An 8,909-nucleotide genomic window follows, 5' to 3' on the forward strand; every position below is an offset into this window, starting at 1 on the left:
TCCCTTCTGATATCAGTTTTGGTCTTTTCTTTCTTTCCTGTCTTTTTAATGACCTTTTGCTTTCTTCATGTATGATGTCCTTGATGTCATCCCACAACTTGTCTGGCCTTTGGTTGTTAGTGTTCAATGTGTCAAATCTATTCTTGAGACGGTTTCTAAATTCAGGTGGGATATGCTCAATGTTGTACTTTGGCTCTTATAGACTTGTTTTAATTTTCTTCATCTTCAACTTGAGCTCTCATATGAGCAATTGATGATCTGTTCCGAAGTCGGCAACTGGCCCTGTTCTGACCGATGATATTGAGCTTTTCCATCATCTCTTTCCACAGATGTAGTTGATTTGATTCCTGTGTATTCCATCCATTGAGGTCTACATGCATAGTCGCTGTTTATGTTGTTGATAAAGGATATTTCCAATGAATATGTCATTGATCTTACAAAATTCTATCAGAACAAGCTCAGCATTTCTCAAACTGAATGAACCGAAGAAAAATTCAAGACTTGAGTTACAATATTCAAGGATTCTATGGTAAAAATGTTGTGCTATGCAGAAAGCATCAAAGGAAGATGGAAGGATTACACAGAATCACTGTATCAAAAAAAAAAAATCAGTCAACATACAACCATTTCAGGAGGTGGCATATGATCAAGGACAGATGGCACTGAAGGAAGAGGTCTAAGTTGTTCTGAAGGCATTGGTGGAAAACAAAGCTCCAGGAATTGACAACATACCAACTGAGATGTTTCAAAAAACAAATGCAATGCTGGTAGCTCTCACTCATCTGTGCCAAGAAATTCGAAGATAGTTACTTGACTAACTGACTGGGAGAGATCCATATTTATGTCCAACCCAAAGAAAGGTGATCCAAAAGGAATGTGGAAATTATTGAACAATATCATTAAGATTACCCCAAAACCCACTGTTGTCAAGTTCATTCTAACTCATAGTGACACCATAGGGTTCCTAAGGCTGTAAATCTTTATGGAAGCAGACTGCGACATTTTTCTCCCGCAGTGCCTCTGGTGGTTTCGAACTGCCGACCTTTCTGTCAGCAGTAGAGTGCATTGACCACTGTGCCACCAAGGCTCCTTATTAATATCATACTCAAGTAAAATTTTGCTGGTGATAACTCAAAAATGGTTGCAGTATTACACAGGGAATTGCCAGAAATTCAAGCTGGATTCAGAAGAGGGCGTGAAGCGAGGAATATCATTGCTGATGTCGGATGGATCTTGGCTGAAAGCAGAGAATACCAGAAAGCTGTTTACCTGTGTTTTATTGACTATGCAAAGGCATTCAACTGTCTGAATCATAACAAATTATGGATAACATTGCAAAGAATGGGAATTCCAGGACACTTAATTGTGCTCATGTGAAACCTGTACATAGATGAAGAGGCAGTCATTTGAAAAGAACAAGGTGATACTGCATGGTTTAGAATTAGGAAAGGTGCACATCAGGGTTGTATCCTTTTACCACTTTTATTCAATCTGTATGCTGAATAAATAATCCGAGAAGCTGGACTATATGAAGAAGACAGGGCATCAGAATTGGAGGATGACCCATTAACAATCTGCAATAAGCAGATGATACAACCTTGCTTGTAGAGGGTCAGTGCAGAAGTGGAGGACCCTCAATGAGATGAATTGACACTGTAGCTGCAACAATGGGATCAAGCATAATAACAATTGTGAGGATGGTGCAGGACAAGGCAGTGTTTTGTTCTGTTGTATGTGGTGTCGCTATAAGTCAGAATCAACTCGGCGTCACTAACAACAACAACAGCGACACAACTTTGCTTGCTGAAAGTGAAGAGGACTTGAAGCTCTTTCTGATGAAGATCAAAGACCACAGGCCTCCATATGAATTAATCCTCAGCATAAAGAAAATAAAAATCTTTACAACTGGACCAATAAGAGAAATGGAGAAAATATTGAAGTTGTCAAGGATTTCATTTTCCTTGGATCCACAGTCAATGAAAGCAGCGGTCGAGAAATCAAACAATGCGTTGCACTGGGCAAATCTGCTGTAAAATACTTCCTTAAAGTGTTAAAAAGCAAAAATGTCACCTTGAGGACTTAGGTGCACCTGAACCAAGCCATAGTATTTTCAATGGCCTTATCTGCAGATATGAAGCACTAATGGTATAGTGGTTAAGAGTTCGGCTGCTAACCAAAAGGTCGGCAGTTTGAATTCACCAGGTACTCTTGGAAACCCTGTTGGGGAGTTCTATTTTGTCCTCTAGGGTCATTATCAGTAGGAATCAACTCCTTGGCAATGGACTTTTTTTTTTTTTTTTTCATTTGCATATGAAAGCTGGACAATGAATAAGGAAGACAGAAGAAGGATTGATGCCTTTGAATTATGGTATTGATGAAGAATGTTGAATATACCATGGACTGCCAAAGGAATGAACAAATTTGTCTTGGCAGAAGTCCAGCCAGAATGCTCCTTAGAAGTCAGAATGGCAAGACTTCGTCTCACGTACTTTGGATATGTTGTCAGGAGGGACCAGTCCCTGGAGAAGTACGTCATTCTTGGTAAGTAGAGGATCAGTGGAAATGAGGAAGACCCTCAATGAGATGGATTGACACAGATGGTGCAACCATAGGCTCACATGTAGCAATAGCAACAACTGTGAGGATGGTGAAGGACTGGGCAGTGTTTCCTTCTGTTGTACACAGAGTCACTATGAGTCAGAGCAGACTCAATGGCACCTAATAACAAAAACAATAGGTTCTGGAACATGAATTTTTGGAGACACTTTTCAACCAAGTATAGTCTCCCACAGCTTTGTTGAGATTCTAAATGGAATTGTATCACACTTATGTATTCATTTGCATTAACTTGCTGTTTTATGATATTGTGAATTTGCATCCAAGAACATAGACATAACTCAATCTATTTGGTTCTCATGTCCCTCATTATATTTTTTAGTTTTGCTGTTGTTTTGGCTGGACTATTTCTTTTCTTCTTTTTTTTCTGTTTCAATATTTAAGTGGTTATTTATAAGGTAAAGAAAATCTATTAATTTTTGTAATTTTTTTTTTTTTTTTTATGCAGCCAACCTGCTAAAGTGTTTTACTTGCTGTTGTAGTTTTTCAGGTGACTCTCTTGAGTTTTCTAGACATCTTATCATTTTATCTTCAAATTTTTGAGGTTTCTTGTATTTTGAAATTTTGGAGGAAAACTTTTTTTTGTTGTTGTTTTATGTTCCCATGGCAAAAGTTTGGAAGAAATGTAGTTTATTTTTTATATTCCTATGCCAAATAAGGAATTGACAAATTTGGCTGCTTTTCCATACCTTACTCACTTCAACATACTTGCCTCATTCCCCACAGTTTTTTTCATTTATATTTGAAATTTTGATCTAGATGTAGTTCTTATTAAATTTGGTACTTACCTCTGACCAAGGAAATCCCTTAATTTGTATACCAAAAGTAGCAAGCTGAATGATTAATATCAATAAAGCAAATGCAGCCAAGCAGGCACCTATGATGCTCATTACAAGGTCAAAAATAACTATAATAGAAAAGCATAAACAGATTTTGATGAATCAGTCAGCCTATCTTACTGGTCAAATTGAAATAGTTATCTGACTTTCTGGAATCTTGCTATGGTTGTTATCAGGATTCTACCTCCGAATTTGTCTGGAACCTAGTAGGAGGATAAGATTATCAGATGAGGCATTCATCTATTTCATCCAACAAATAATTATGTGATACCTTTATTGCTGTCTTAAATTGCCATAGATATGGTGACTACAACATACTGAACACTGTGCAAGGGATAAAATCAGCCTTCTACTGAAGAAGCTTACAATTTAATGGGGGAGACAAAGTAATAAACAATTTCATTTAATAAAATTTAGTAAATGTCATGATATAACTAAACTTCAAGTCTAGAGTTTGACTTGTCGATTTCTCCTCTAGTAATGTAACTTTCCTACTAAAACCTTTCAGTGGTTCCCAACTTCCCTCAAGACAGCATCCATACACTTTTGCATGACACAGAGGGGCTCTTCCCATTGGTTTAGGCTTTATGAAAGGGAGTGAGACAATTTGTACTACAAAAGCCAGAGGGAGATTTTCTCCCTCCCCAATCCCTTAGAGCCAGGGCCTGGGCATGGGTCCTAGGAATGAACAACAAAATTATCCCTCCAAGAATTGTGAATACTGAGCAAGTAAATTTGAGAATAAAGCAAGATTAGATTCATAGCAGATACAGCTTGGTGTCTGGTAGTGGGACAGTGGTGGCCTCGAGTACCAGAAGGCAGTTAAGGTATCTCCTGGTGGTAATCAAACCCAAACCAGACCCACTGCCATTGAGTTGATTCCGACTCATAGTGACCCCTGGCCAAATTTTCTATGTTAAAAGACAGCTGCTGTGCTTTCTGCAGAAACTCTGGTGGTGTAGTCGTTAAGTGATAAGGCTGCTAACCAAAGGGTCAGCAGTTCGAATCCGCCAGGTGCTCCTTGGAAACTCTATGGGGCAGCTCTACTCTGTCCTATAGGGTCGCTATGAGTCGGAATTGACTCAAAGGCACTGGGTTTGGTTTTTTGGTTTGGTGCTTTCTGCTTCTAGTTCTCTGGAGTTGCCTCATATCCTATTTATTTTCTAAGCCTATTCCCTCACATCCTGTAGATGTTGTGAGCCTAGCATCTTCCTAGTAGATCCTGTCTTTGCTTGTTATTGCCAGATTAAGTTCACAGTGGTGGACAAAATTGGCAAAGTATATTATGAAAGACGGAACTGTGCATATAAAGTTTCAGAAGCATGGGAAAGCAGATCTTCAGGGAAATGCCGGGTGTTTGGTGTGGCAGAAGTCTGGAGTGCTGAAAGGGAGTTCAATAAAACATGGCTGGAAATATGGGCTGAGGATAGGTTATGGAGGCTCTAGCATGCTGTGATAAGGATTTTGCTTTTATCTTTATGAATCTGGAAAGCTATGCCCCCAGCACCAAAACCTTGGCTCAGAACAGAGAGCTTTAATCCCTCCTTGAAAGAGTTATTTCCTTTACAACAGAGTGTGGAGAAATTCAAGCTTAAGGGTACTCTCAAAAGCAGTGAAAGTTTTGGTGAAAGGCAATTGGGAGAGATTGATAAATTCATTTGCAATATAAACTAAACTGTAGACCAGCTTATTTGTCAAAGAGAAATAAAGACAGCTAGGAAGAGCTCTTCTGAGGTCAAAACAAATCTGAAACACTGATCTCAGTAACTATTCCTTCAAAGGAGCCAGGCTTGTTTGGATTAGTCTGTGAAGCAATTTATGCCCCAGGGCATTGTTCAAAATAACAAAACAATCAGAAGGCAATTAAACACTTAAAAAAACACTTAGTAGAGCTTAATAGCTGGGTGTGGTCAGGGAGAGGAGAAACCCTGCCAAAACCACTGTCACTCCAGGATGACTGTGGGCATACCCAAGGGTGTGTACCCTGAGGAAAAATATCAGAACCTTAACACTGTGAGGGAGAAATAGACTTCACTAATGTAATCCAGCCAGTCACCAAAATATATATATATAAGCAAGTGAAGATAACAAGTTCAGGGATGATGGGAACCAGTATCCAGAATTTCTAGAATATATTATCTAAAAAAATCCAGTTCCCAGCAGAAAATTATATAAGACATGAAAAGAAACAAGAAAGTATATCTCATCTGAGAAAAAAGCAGGCAACAGAAACTGCTTTGAAAGCAACCAGATGTCAGATTTAACAAATAAAGACTTCAAAGTAGCCATTATAAGTATGTTCAGAGAACTAATGTAAGTGGAGGTATAAAGATAATTTTGCAAAAAGTAGAGAATATCTATAAGGAAATTGAAATTATAGAAAAGAGCCCAGTGGAAATTTAGAGTTGAAACTTATAATAGCTGAAATGACAAGTTCACTAGAGGGGCTCAGCAGTAGATTTGAAATAGAAAAAGAAAGAATTAGAGAGCTTGAAGATATATTGATAGAGATTATGCAATCTGAAGAACACAGAGAAAAAAAGAATGAGGAAAAATTAAAAGAGCCTTAGAGAAATGTGGGACCCCATTAAGCACACCAATATAGGTGTGCTTAAAGAAAAGGAGAAAGAAAAAAGAGCAGAAAAAAACATTTGAAGAAATAAAGGCTGACAACTTTGCTAATTTATTGCAAACCATTAATCTACACAGTGAGGGAGCCCAATGAACTCCAGGTAGGATAAATGCAAAGAGATCCACAAATATATGCATCATAGTAAAAATGCATAAAACTGAAGAAGAAAATCTTGAAAGCAGCAAGAGAAAAAGGACTCATCACTTACAAAGGAACTCCAAAAAGATTTACAGAAGATTTCTCATTGGAACAATGGAGACCAGAAGGCAGCGGGTAACAAACTCAGGGTGCTCAAAGGAAAAAAAAAAAAAAAAAAAAAAAAGTCAATCAAGATTCCTATATCTAGCAAAGGTATCTTTCAAAAATGAAGGTGAAATAAAGACATTCCCGGATAGTCAAAAACTCCAAAAAGTTGTTGCTTAGGACAGGGGGTGGGAGTGGGGGGCGGGGAGAGGGCAGATAGGGGCTGAGGGTATGAGATTGTTTTCTGAAGTAGTGAAAATGTTCTAAAATTGACTATGGTGATTGTTACACGTATCTGTGAACATACTTGAAACTACTGAATTGTGTACTTAAAAAAGAATCAATATAGTGAATATTTTTCTAGGAGGCTAAAGATTTTTCCATGTCAACACGAAAATAAATAAATGTATTTTCTGACAAAAAAAAGTTACTGGATTCAAATATCTGTGCATAAATAAGGACGTCACATAATATATATTATTATTTTTTAATAATTTTTAAAACTTGGTGCAGGAGACATATGCCCTACATTAATTTTCTGCTTTAATCTGAAAACATACATATGAATAAAACAAACAGCATTGTACTCTTTGGGGCATGATATTAAGTCAAGATACTTTACAACTTAATAAATTATTATTTTCTCCTCTTCTCCCTAACTCTTTATGTTGGAATGTCCTAGGGCTTGGTCCTTGTTCTCTTTTGTTCTTTACCTATACCCACCCTATTGGAGATCTTGACAAATCTCATGGCTTTAAATATCATGTCTATGATTCCCAGTTCAATCCTTTCCATTGCTCAAGACAAAAACCTTATTTTAATCTCTGACTTCTCTCTTTCTCTTGAGCCACACAATCATTATGAAGTCATTTTGGCATTATCTTCAAATATATTCAGAATCCAACCATCTGCATTGTTATGGGTAGAATTGTTATGGCCCCCCAAAATATGTGTCAACCTGGGTACCCCATGACTGCTAATACTGTGTGATTGTCTACCATTTAGTCATCTGATGTAATTTTCCTATGTGTTGTAAACCCTACCTCTGTGATGTTAATGAAGCGGGATTAGCAGCAGTTATGTTAATGGGTCAGGACTCAATCTACAAGATTAGGTTGTGCTTTAAGTCAAGTCTCTTTTGAGATATGAAAGAGAAAAGTGAGCAGAGAGACATGGGGTCCTCATACCACCAAGAAAACAGCGCTGAGAGCAGAGCATGTCCTTTGGACCCAAGGTTCCTGTGCTGAGAAGCTCCTAGTCTAGGGGGAGATTGAAGACAAGGATCTTCCTCCAGAACCAAGAGAGAGAAAGCCTTTCCCTGGAGCTGGAGAACTGAATTCGGACTTCTAGCCTACTAGACTGTGAGAAAATAAATTTCTTTTTGTTAAAGCCATTCACTTGTGGTATTTCTGTTATAGCAGCACTAGATAACTAAGACATACATCCCTTCTGGTCAGTCACCATAACCTTATACTTATCCATACCCATTGACATCAAGTGGATTCCGACTCATAGAGACCATATAGGACTGTGTAGAGCTGCCCTATAGTGTTTCCAAGGCTGTAATCTTCATGGGAGCAGATTATAACCTCTTTCTCCCTCAGAGCGGCTGGTGGGTTCAACCCGCTGCCCTTTCGGTGAGCAGTGGAGTGCTTAACCACTGCACTACCAGGGGTCCTTAATCTTATACCTAGCTAACCATGATAGTCCCATAGCTGGCTTCCCTGCTTTTAACGTTACTTCCTTAAAGACAATTCTCAGTGCAGCAGCCACGACGATCCTTTTAAAACACACTACATCCTGTCAATCCTCACAATTTTTTTTATTACATCCTGTCACTCCTCACAATACTCCAGTTGCTGTCTATTTGTCTCAGAGCAAAAGCTGGCCTAAAAGGCCTGGCATTATCTGGCCCCCACAGTACTCTGACCTCATCTCCTGTTATAATTCCTTGGGCTGCTCTGCTATACCCGCACTGGCCTCCTGGCTCTCCATTGAACATTCCAGACATGCTGTTACTTTATGGTCTTTCTGATGACTGAGCTCTTTGCCTAGAATGCTGTTCCCTCTGATATTCACATGGTTAACTTTCTCACCTCTTGCAAGTTTTGCTCGACTGTCACATTCTCAATAAGACTTACTTGGATTGTCTTATTGAAAAACATAATTCCCCAATTGCATCCCATGTTACATTTTCTTTTTTCCACAGCACCCATTACCTTCTAACCTACTATACAATTTCCTTATTTGTCATGTTTATTGTCTTTTCCTCTTATTAGAATGTAAGATTCAGGAGGGCAAGAAATCTTGGTCTGTTTGTTCACTGATGTATCCTATATACTAAGAACATGCCTGGTGCTCAATAAATATTTTTTGAATTAAATTAATGGAATGATCAAGTATATCATGACATCTAAATATAACAGAATACTATGCTGCCACTAGAATAATTTTTCCAAAGCATTTTTCATGGCTTGATAAATCATTGTAATTGATTTCCTCTTGCAGTGCTGAGCCACGTTGGTTTGGAAAATGCATTGACAAGCATCGTTGGTGAAGATGAGTCTGTGTTTCTGAGA

Source organism: Loxodonta africana, chromosome 7 (assembly GCF_030014295.1).
Source record: "Loxodonta africana isolate mLoxAfr1 chromosome 7, mLoxAfr1.hap2, whole genome shotgun sequence".
Lineage (NCBI taxonomy): Eukaryota > Metazoa > Chordata > Mammalia > Proboscidea > Elephantidae > Loxodonta > Loxodonta africana.